Here is an 11,729-nt window from a genome sequence, read left to right as displayed (position 1 = left end):
CCTTTGGAAAGCGCTCTAAACAAACAAACAGCTTGAAGATAATCTGCTTTCTTCCAAGCTCCCCCTGACAATAGCAGGGAGATTTTTTTAAAGCAGGAGGTGTTTTACAGCCTCCACATCAGGCTGATAGTAACAAGAGCAAGCTGCAGAAGCAGCAGACACTTAGACACGGCGGATACTACCAAAACTCCCAAACTTCTATTACAATTAATTGCACTAAGCACAACTTTGCTCATTGATGCACCAGACAGAAGGCAGACAGACCACCTCGTCCCACTGCGCCAGCTCTTCCAGCTTCCAAAATAAACACGAAGGTCTTTGAACACAGCGTACTCGCCAGAAAACCTGCAGCCTGATCCCCCTCCGTCGGGCGTGCAAAGCCTAACGCCGGTGGTACCCGCGATAATTAACTGCGGCCAACAGAGCCAGCACAGCCCTCGGAGGTGACTTGTCTGTGTCACCTTTAGGCTTCAGGGGTAACGCAGCCAGTAACAAATCAACGACGCTGGCAGTAGGGAGCACTTGTTTCCAATTTTACAGAGCAGGAAAAGCCCAGAGAATCCGTCTGGGGTTCAGGGCAGGGGAGGAAGGCGGCAGCGACGGCCACCAGACTGCCGGGCTCTGATTTGAGAAAAGTACCAATGAGCGGAAGCGGTTTTATGGGTTCTCTACAATATCAGGCAGCGATAGCGCCGTATCTGCCCGTGCCAACGGCCTTTTTGGGGACGGACCTTCAGACTCGCCGCGGGAGGGACGGCACGGCACGGCACGGCAGCGCCCGCAGCAGGCTTCGCTGCGTGGCACGGAGGAAGCGGAGCCAGACCGCCCGCAGAGAGGAAAAGACAGGGAAAAGGGGAAAGGGGATTCCCACCGTCCCGGTGCGGGCCCAGAGGCGAAGCCCGAGCGGTCTCGGCGGGGCGCACGGAGCAGGGCCGGGCCGCGCAGACCGCGCTGTCGGGGTCTCGTCCCGGGGGGGGGGGGGGGGGGGCGGGCGGCTGCGGACCGCGGCCTCGGCCTCCTCCTCCTCCTCCTCCTCCCGCCGGGCCCTCGCCGCCGCCACCGAAGCCCGGGAGACGCTCGCGGCTGCTGCCGGCAGAAACAGCAGTAAAAAAGGAAATAAAGCGGCGGGGGCGCCGGGAAGTTTCCGCCCGCTCCCGCCCCCCCCCCCCCCCGGCGCGGCGCGGCGGGCGCCCCTCACCGTGGACGCGGAGCCAGCCCTGCTGCTGGCACACCGACTCGAGCAGGACGCGGTCCAGCGCGCCGCCCGCCGCCGCCGCCTCCAGCTCCTCCGAGCCCAGCTCCGGCTCCGCGAACGCCTCCGCCGCCCAGGCCGCCGCCGCCGCCGCCGCCTCGCCGGCCGCCCCGGCGGGCGCCTCCATGCCGCGGCCGGGGACGAGGCGCCGCCGCCGCCTCCCGCTCGGCTCCCCTGCGCTCCGCTCGGCTCCGCTCGGCGCCGGCCGCGCCTCCCTCAGCGCGCGGCGCGGCGCGGCTCCATGGCTCCCCGCCCCGCGGCCCCGCCGCCGTGCGTCAGCGCGGGCGCGAGACGGCGCGCGAGCAGCAGCAGGAGGCGGGGGGAGGAGGAGGCGGCGGCGGCGCCCGGCGGCGGCGGCCCCGCGGCTCCCTCAGCGCCGGCGCCCGCCGCCGGCGTCCCGGGCGGGCAGGCGCGAGCAATGGAAGGCCGAGCCGAGCGCCCGCACGCGCGGGGACGGGGTCCGGCGGCGGGTCCCGGCCAGGCGCGAGTAATCGCCTGCCGAGGCAGCGAGCCGCGACCCCCGCCGGCCGCCGCGGGGGGAAGGGGCGCGGGGCAAGATGGCCGGCGGGAGGCCTGCGCCGCCCCGGCCCCCTGCCCGCCTGCGGCCCGCAGCCGCCTCCCGAGTGGGGCGTCCCGGCCCCGGCCCGGGGAGGGGGGGTGGTTGTCGCCCCCGAGGGGGGTTTCTGTCGCCCCCGAGGGGGGTTTCTGTCGCCCCCGAGGGGGGTTGTCTCACCCCCGAGGGGTTTCGCCGCAGCCCCTCCGTGTGGGCCCAGTGCCTCGGGCCCCGCCAGCCCGCGGCCCCTCGCGAGCTGGCAGCGCAGCTCGGTAGTTGTCCGCCTAAAACCGACGCCGGGAGCGGTCCCCAAACCTTCCTTTTTCTGGGGAGAAGGGGGAGGCTGAGGAGAGGCAGAACTCGCCCCGGGAGCCCTGCTTGTGTCTGTCAGGAGCATCCCAGAGCCGCAGAAGCGGGATGAGCCCGCTGCGGGTCTCCCGGCGGGAACAGGCCATGTGCTTCCTACATTGGTTTCTCTAATGAAGGTCCCGGGAGCCTCAGGGGTGCAGGTTTGGGACCCTAAGGGCGACACGAGACGGGGTTCACGGGGTGTCGGGGGCATGGACTGTCTGTCACCATGCTGCGCTTCAGGGAGGCGCCTGGTGGAGACCGCGGCGGCTGTCACGCGCTCCGCGGTCTGTTTCTTCCAGGTGTATGGGAAGGAGGTGTGCTGCAGAGCAGGGAAGATAATCGGCTCCGTTAAGCTTATTTCACTGGGGGGGATTTGGGCTTTTGTTTGTTCCGAATTTTACTGATCTCCCTGAGTGCACGAGGTTTTAATTTTTCATTTTGTTTTCTGTGACTTTCCCATTGCTTAGGGGGCATGTTCATAAAAATCCCCAATCAAATACCTGTGAATATAGCATCCATCCTATAGTAACTCTTTAATCATAACACTGTAACTGGAATTTTCAGAGAGTTCAGCTCGCTTTGGGCTCTTTCCCTGTAATCTGTTGTTCCAAGTTTGTGCTTGTCCATGATCAATAAGAACGGGGCAAATTCATCCGAGTGCATAGATTCAGCGATTATCTCCACGGTGCGTATTTCTCATAAATGACTCGCTGAAATCTAAAGCTTAGCACAGCCTGTCTCTAAAGGCTCGTCTCTGCACACAGCTTCGGCATTAGTAGCGCACTTAAAACTTTTTCTTTATGGAAATAGTTAAAACAATACTATAGCGTGGACCTACAGCAGTTATACTGCCATAAAGCTTCTTTAAGCTGGATATAGCTTCCCCACGTCTCACAGTGCTGTAAGTTGTCCTGTTTTCTTTTGCTCTGTGGTAGAGTAAGAGCATTCGCCCAGTGAGTTACTGCAGCTCAGCTGGAGAGCAGTGACTTCCTCCTGAAGGGGCCGTAACTCTCCAAGCTCTGCGAACTTGGCAGGTGGTGATCGGCCGCCCAGACCTGAAGATTTGTCTTAGGAACCGAGCCTCACTGCTGCGGGGCTCGCAAAGTGGCAGGAGTGATGCTCTCCTGACCTGACTGGGTTAGAGTACCCTCGCACTGGGGTGACTGCATGCGTGATGGGACGTGTATTAACTATTTCAGTGGAGAAAAAAGTCCTGCCAGCCCGATGATTAATTGATGAAACTGCATTTTCTGTGGGTTTGTATCTCATGCTTGACTGAGAGCTTGACCTGAATCTTCTCCTACAACTGGGTCGTTCTCTATCCTGTTGGGATTCAGTTTTTCCACTGTATGGTGGGAATATACACCCTGCTGCAATTTCCAAGCTGACTTTAAAAGCAAAGAGCCGTCCTTCTTCATAATATTTAGTTGTTTTATAATGAGCAGAACTGGTGTAGCCTGGTTTCCTATAGGTTCATGTCTCAAGATAGTTTTCCTGGTATCTAACAAAGAATGAGCACCCCCAGTGGAGAGGCTTGTAAGGTCTCTCTGCTTTACCTTGCTGCCAATTTTCATTCCTCTAGGAATTTAATTATCACGTGGGCCTCTACCTCTCTATTTATGTGGGTCGAAACAGAGCAGCGGGTTCAGTGCTTGCTGAGGTGGTGGGAGGTGAGGCACAGGGTCATGGAAAAGTGGTATCCTGGGAGTCTGATGTCCACTGTGACGGGTACAGGACAATTCCCTTGCCTCTCTTCTACTGCAGTAGAAGTACTGCTCACATCTGAGCTAGCTGCGTGGGCTGCTTGGAGTCGTGCCCTGGCCTCCAACGCTCCCGTGGGGAACTCTGCACAGAAGCAGCACCACCAGGATGCCCAGGAACTTCTGCTGGCTCCTTTCCACCCCCAAACGTGCTCTGATTCATGGTTCCTAAAGCACTGGAAATTGAGGGTGGATGGGGAATATTCCTTCCAGAGAAAACATCTGCATAAATTGGCATAACAATACCATAAAGCAGTAGGGATGCCAGTTTTTCCCTCCTGCCTTCTCTCTACCCTGCTCATTCCACTGCTGCTGACAGTGTAATACCATACATATTCTCTGGGCTTATCATTTATGGGCCATAATCCAGAAAATGACTCAAGCTTTTCCCTCCTTCTCTCTCTCTCCACATGCCCCCTTCTCTCTTTTAGCCTCCCAAAACCTTCTGTGCCCTAAGCCTGTTCCTTACCCAAGCCTGTGGTCTTTACCTGCTGCATCTGCAGCTAGCTCGCACACGCAGCTGCAGGGGAAAAGGGGATGAAGCTGCTTTGAGCAAGAGAAGAGAGGCTGGCGTGTTCTGAGGGGAGGATGTGGCTGCTGAGCTACTGCCAAAAGAGGAACAGCGGAGATTTAAAAAGCTGCCACACAGTCCTGGGACAACAATTACCCGGGACGAGTATAGGGCACCAGCAACTGGTTCTCATCAGCTGAGGACTGTTTGCGAGTATGATTGACCCGTTCCACATGCAAGGTCCGGGCTGACTGGATAGCGAGGTTTCTGAGATTAACACTGCAGCAGAAAACAAAATCCATTCTTCTGATTAGCTGTGCGTTTTGGTGCAATGTAAACAATAATAAATGGCAGAGATGACTAAAATGGGAAGGCTGATACTGCAGGCATGACAGTAGCAAAAATAGATGTATTTTGTAAATAAAGATGTCATGGAAATCAGAGACGCCCGAGTTTCATGCTCATCAGTTCAGCTGTTCTGGCTTGGGGTCGTCTTTGCCAGCAGTGCATAGGGGATTTGTGCAGGCATAAATGTACAGTAATATAAGCACATGCATGGAATTCCCTTTGTGTAAAACAGCTCCCTTAGCTGATATACTTACGGACATCATGTTAATCCACAGGCACTGGTTAAATTAGGACTGGAGTTTTACTCAGCCTTAAAATAAGTTAAACTGTTTGGAGAGAGCTGCATATTTATTTCCATTAAGCCAAAGAGCATATGTGTTGTAGAAGAAATTGAACTACAAGAGTCTGACTTGAGAAAATAAAGCTTCCGGCTTGACCTTCTTCCAGGAGAATGAATTCACATCTTCAGGGGTGAGCAAGCCTCCGTTCAGTGAGTTCATCTCAAATGGGCACTAATAAAACAAGAAAAGGCACAGAGGAGGGTGATAAAGACAGTGGAAGTGATGGAAGAGATGCTGCATGAGGAAAGCCTACAAAAATGAAGAGACACCCAGTCCGGAAGAACAAAATTCGGGGCAAGTGGAGACAGAGAGGTCTGAGGGATGTCTCTGCCTTTGCGGTATGGACATGGACTTACTATTCGCTGTTCCTCGCAGCACCAGAACTAAGGAGCATGAAGAGAAATCATCAGCGCACAGGTCTAAAGCGGACAGAAGGAAGTACTTTTTCACACAACACATAATTACATTGTGGAACTTACTGCCACAGGATGTCACGGAGGCCAAAAGTATAAATGAATTCAAAAAAGGATTAGACAAATTCACGCAACCTCCGGCTCAGGAAATCTCTCTGCTGCTGATTACCGGAAGCCGGGAGGGTATGCCGGAGGAAGGATCACTTTATACTCTCCCTCTTCCGATATCCCTTCCTAAGCATCTGCAGCTGGCCACGGCCAGGCACTGGCTACTGGCTTGGGTGAACATCTATTCTGAGCCAGTCTCACAATGCCTATATCCTCTCGGCAATTCCCCATGGATGGACCTTACCCTGCTTTATGGGCTAGAGACTTCTGTCCCGATACAAGGCTGAACCCGAGCTCAGTTTTTGTTAGCTTTAGCCCGATGTAGTGCCAGCAAAGTGTGTAGTGGCCACTCTTTGCTGATCTACACTGATGTAATTGAGGCCAGATTGAGCCCTGAAACCTTCAGAGAGAGTCTTCCGCTTTTCCTGCCCCTGGGATTAAGTGCTGAAATCTCCATGGTAAAACCCTCTTTGAACTGGGAGGGCAGATAATTTACCAACTGATTAAAAAATCCAGCGCTAGGGAAAGTTAAATATTAAAGAACCAAGGCCCAGTTTTAACTGCTGCTGCTGTCCCTCCTTCATCTCCTGCCAACTGCCTCCAGGATACATATGCTGACACAGAATTTCTGCCTCACAAAAGCGGCTTTAAACTCAGGCTATTAATGCCGGGATAGGAAGCAGAAAAATAGAACAAAGGCAGCGAGGGACTCGGCTGGCTTCCACTGACTTCGGTTGTGCCCGATGCATCCTCCGTGGCGTCATCGCAAGCTGCAGCCTCGAAGGGTCGCTACCCCGAAGCCCCCACCCGAGCGACACGGTTTTCCAGCCTGGTTCCTCCTCCGCTGTTTCCTTTGACCTCCAGACGTTAGGAGGTCTAAAATATTTGGCCGCGTACTTAGCCCGGTTTTAACTGAACTATAATTTTCACTAGGAGCGAAGAGAGATTTCAGAGAAACATCTGGTCTCATTTCATCAGGAGAACAGCTCTGTCTCTATTTATACACGCACCAGGATCACTGTAGCTCTCAGCTGTTCCTCCCTCTCCATCCCCTTTCAACCCTTGCTGTCCCACTATGTTGGGGCAGGCGGAGGGTCGAGGCCAGCCTGCTGCCACATGAAACAGAAACCGGTCCTAAAAATGTGGACTTGCGAGAACTTGTTCTCCCAACACTTGGCGCGCTCTGTCTGCCGGGCGCATGACACTGTGCCTCCGCGGAAGGGGTTCTTCCTACCCTTCCATCCTAACGGAGAGAAAACGGGGAAGACCCATCTGACCAGGAAAATAACCACAATTTGCTCAGCAGAAACCATCCCGCAGACTTCACTGGTCTGCGATCAGGCCCACCGCAAACAGCAGCAGGAAATTACAGCATGAATTTCAGAGGAAAATTCAGAGCATCAAAAGAGACCGGCTGGCCCCTTCTCTTCACTACAAGGTGCTAACAAATAAGGCTGTGACCCTGCAAAGACATGTGAGGGTCAAAGACTGTGCTTGTGAGCGAGGCCCGTCCTTCTTAATTCACCACCGTGGGAAAAATTCATTCGGCTGCCTCCGCTCCGACACTCGCAAGGCATCGCATCTAATTCAGCGCATTTAAAATCCCTCTAGTCAAACGGCTGAGTACCTGGAAAATCACCAGAACACGCGTTCCGCTGCGCAAGTCGCTCTGAAAATGAACGATCATCTCCTGAGTGATGGTGGTGTGTAGGTCAGCATTAATCATCTGGAGGACGTCGGCCCTGCTGAGCCACTGCCTCGCTTTTCCCTCAGCCGGGCTCTCCCTCTCCTCCCACCCAGCTCCACTTCTAACTTGCATGCACCTGAAACGCGGCTATTTTAGCTTCCCTCCCCTTCGCCATTTCAGAAGGCCCGGGCCGCGTGTTCAATACTGTCTTACACACAGCCATGAGAGCGCGAGCCACTGGGAGGTGCAGGTTTTTGTCGACCAAATGAGGCAGCATTTTCAGGTGTGATTATTGATTGCACCGGGGTTGTAAACTCCCCGCAGCAGGATTGTATTTCGCCCTGCGTTCGTACTGTACTATGGGATCCTGCCCCTTCAGTATACTACTTCAAAGGGCAATTCGCAGCAGTGACCTGAGGTTGGGTAGATCAATATTTGTTTACTCAGCTTGGGTGTTATTTTCATATGTGCTCGGTAATCCAAGTCCACCTGAATGCGACAGAGACGGCAAGCATTCAGGATCTGCAGCTCCAGCCGATGGTAGGAGCCAAACAGAAATCTGCACCCTCTGAAACGCTGCCCTTTAGGGGCAAACTCTTTTTGGTCTTCTGTGAGGAAGGAAATATGACTCACTCTTGGGAGAACATGCTCCAAATATATCCCTGGTGATTCTGCGAATGCTGTACGGGGCAGAGGGGGGACCCTTTGAGTCCCTGTGAGCTCTCCGCTTCCAGCGCTTGAATCTGCATGTGTCGGGGCACCCACTAGGATTGTTTAGGACTCCTTTGTCTGGGAAACATCTTTTTTTGGTGCATTTAATTCTCCAGTACGTTGGGTACCTTTATATAAGGTGTCAAAAGTGTACTGAGCTGGCTGAATTTCTGTTTACTTGCTGAGAAATGTTCTCTCTCCCTGAGCAGAACCACCCCAAGGAGACTAATGGAGTATCCTAAGATAACATTACGTCAGTGTAGGAGCTGCCAGCAGGATGTTCTTAGAGCGAAATCTGTCCTCATTCCACCCCCTTTATCAAAAACAAATTTGGAGGCATGCTCAACACTGATCTTTTTCCCCTCCCGTGGTATTTGGGGAGGAGGAGAATGGAGAAAGGCTGGTACAGGAATCTGAAGCTCTCATTCTGGGCGTCTTGTCTTCGGGCACTGGGTGGTGAGGGTTAGACGCAAAGCTTTTGGAACGGGCTCAAGGAACGGCTGGATGTGACCTTGCCAAGGTGCCCGAAGCCTGGGCATAAGGCTCTCAGAAATCTGTGCAGGGTCCCTGTTAGAGGAGACGGAGGTTCCCTTCTCTCTGCTGGAGAGGCTCAAACCCTCTGCTGGGACAACTTAGCTCCTCACCCTGGAAGTTAAGAATATCCAGATGCAAAAAAACCCCCAAACCCTGGCTTGTCAGAAAGCAGTTAGCTGGCTTTAAAGCCCAAATGACTCGCTTCATTTTATTTCCTATTTCTCTTTTTAATAGTTGCTGCCTGTCTGGAAGAATGCTGCTGCCTTTCCTTTAGAACAAAATAACCAGCCTCCAGCAACCTTCAGAAGAGATCTGCTAAACTCCGGGATTGACTCTAACAAGCAAAGGCAAGGCTGTGACAAACCTGGCAGTTTTCTCTTCATATATTGGATCATCTTCAAGGAGCGTAGGACTGGCATTTAAAAATGTAGTCTTTTAACTGGTCTTTTTTGGTGATAGAGCTGGTCCCCAGGATATGTGGGAGCTGACGCCAGCTGATGCTATGACGACGGATACAAGTTGTGCAGAGGAGGTTCTGGGACGGACACGGGGTCAGCGAAAGGATAGGTTTACTAGCTTGTGCTCAGCCAAAAAAGTTTGGGTTTTATCTTTGGGCAAGAAGTGAGGTCAACAACGAAGGAATGATTTATTTATCCCTATTTTTCCTGTCAGACTCTAGGTTAGATGACTTGGCTTGAACTTTGAGAAATGAATAATCACTAGATTTATCTGCAGTTGTAGGAACACAGGCTTCTTTCTCCTGGGCTGCCTATATTACTAATTTATCCAGTTTCTCTCTGCTGTATTTTTGTTTTGCGTTGCCTAAACACATGGGTTCTCTTCCTTTGCTATTCTGAGCAGAGACAGAGGCAAATAAATAGGAACTTGTGCTCTGTTGTGTGGTTACCTAGAGAGACTGTTGTTTGCAAGCAAAGGGTATACAAAGACACAAATAGGCTCACTTGATGTAGCCTGGAGATGTACTTCATTAAAAATATTGCCCTGGGGTCCCCAGCTCTGCCCTTCATTGCTCACCACTGGAGCTGACTGCAGCGGCAGTGGCAGCATTTCTCAAAGCACAACTGATCAAGAACACTGTAAGATGATGGCATTTGAGAAAAAAAAGAGGAGCAAAATGTGTATGTCTCTCCTCCTCTCCCCTCCCAATTTTCCAACCCATTGTTCCTCTAGCTGTATAAATAAATAAAGGAAAAATACTGTTTAGAGCACAAGACAGCAGCTTAATAACATCTCACTTACACAACCCAGTGCATGTCCGTCTTTGTTGCCCATCCTGTCACCAGACGCAGACAGTTAAGGCACGCTATCCTGCAGCACGAAACGTAGCTGCTTGTGTTTTTATGGGGATTGGCTGCCAGTTTTGGGAATTTCCTCATGGACAACATGGAAGCTGTGACTGTCGCTGCCAGCTCACCAGCCAAGTCCAGCCCTTCATGCCCCGGGGAGGGCACCTGCAGTTCCTCCGCTGCAAAGGCACGGAGCTGCGGATACATCCCGGGCCAGCACCGCTGCTCTCCTTGGAGCAGGAGCCTCCGCGGAGCGACTGGCATGGTGGGTCCTGCTCTGGGAGCAGGCACTACGATGACATGAATAATACATCAGCCGGGCTGTCGTGGACTCTGTTGCCGTCAAAAACATAGCGAGCACTAATGCTGCGTGCCCGCTCTTGGTCTTTTTCAAGCTGTATTTAAAAGAAAATGTAGGAATCCCACAGTTGGGTGGGACAGAGGTAAATGGGTCCTGGAGCAAGAGCTGCCTTGTGCTAACAAATGTCTGTGTGGTACCAGTCACACCAGCCTTCAGCCCAGAGAGCGTAGCGAGGATTTAGGGTTACGAGGAGGAGATTTAGGATACTGGAGTGATACAGAAGCAGACTGCGAACTCTGGACCATAAAAACATCTCAGGCATTTTGGAAGAAACACCTGTGTAGCAATTTCTCCATTGAACACAAGGCTATAATCAAATGATAGTGACAGCCACAGCGACACAAGGATGTAGCTTCACATTTCCGAGCAGCACTCGCTCCTGGGGAGAAGGTCCAGGTGTTGTCAGTGACCACGTGAGCCTCAGGTCTCAATCCCTCCGCCTTTCTTTTGCCCGCCAGAGTCTCCCCGAGGATTCCGGTGCTCTCTTCCAAAGGTTGTTAGCAGTCGGGCATTCATTTTAAGGGAAGGGCCTGCCTCCAGGAAGGCACGAGCACCTCCCGCTCCAAGCGACAGACACGCGCGTCCAGATGCTTCGGGGCAGTGCCAGCCCAGCCCAGCTGCCATTTTCACAGTCCCTACTCTGCCCTTAATTATGAGTTTAAGTGATGGCTAATAAAGAGGATACAAAACAAATAAATTGAGCTGCTGCTCTAATTAAGCGGCTTTTGCTGCATGCAGTGAGCCAGACCCAGCTGTGTCAGAGTTCAGCAGAAGCCAATGGGGCTCCACTAGGGATTAATTTGAATCGAATGGGAATTACTTCAAGTAGGAAAACACAGCACTGGCCATCTTGCTTCCCACTCTGCTAGCCAAGAAATGCTGGCCCATTCCTTAGACAGCCGTCCTGAGCAGGCACACAATCATTCACACGCATTTCGTTTGCAAGCCCTGCCTCTGCTTTCCAATCAGTCCCGCTCAGCCGAGAAAGAAGCTATTACTGCTGGACGTATGCTTATTTGATAGACGAAATGAGCTGACATTTCCCCTCAGCAAACTGCAGCAACAGGGTTTTGAAGGCATCCATTTCGTTTCACAAGCAGGGGTTGATGCTGGGGTAGGGCGAATGTGAAGGACGGCTTAAACGGAGAGAGCCCATGCTGTGACTGTCTTGTGGAAATACAGCTTTAATTTCAGGAGCCCGAACTCCCTAACCGCAGCTCGCACTCCCACACGCATCCGCTCTCCAGAGCATGCTCTGCACAGCCATCTGTGCAGGTACGGCTCAAAATATTTGGCACTCTCTGTGCAGGAGTGTAAATTTTTGCCTGAGAAATACCTTGTCTCTGGGAAATGTGTAGGATATTTCTCCTTCCTCCGTTGGATTTTCCAGGGAAGAGTGTGGTCTAAACCATGGAGCTGCAAGGAGCACCACATCTTCTGTGACCACAGCTGGTATTTTTAAAATCCAAAATAAGAGCCAGTATGTGGTCCT

This window comes from Apteryx mantelli, chromosome 8, assembly GCF_036417845.1.
Source record: "Apteryx mantelli isolate bAptMan1 chromosome 8, bAptMan1.hap1, whole genome shotgun sequence".
In the NCBI taxonomy this organism is placed as follows: domain Eukaryota; kingdom Metazoa; phylum Chordata; class Aves; order Apterygiformes; family Apterygidae; genus Apteryx; species Apteryx mantelli.
Note: the sequence above shows the minus strand (reverse complement) of the source record.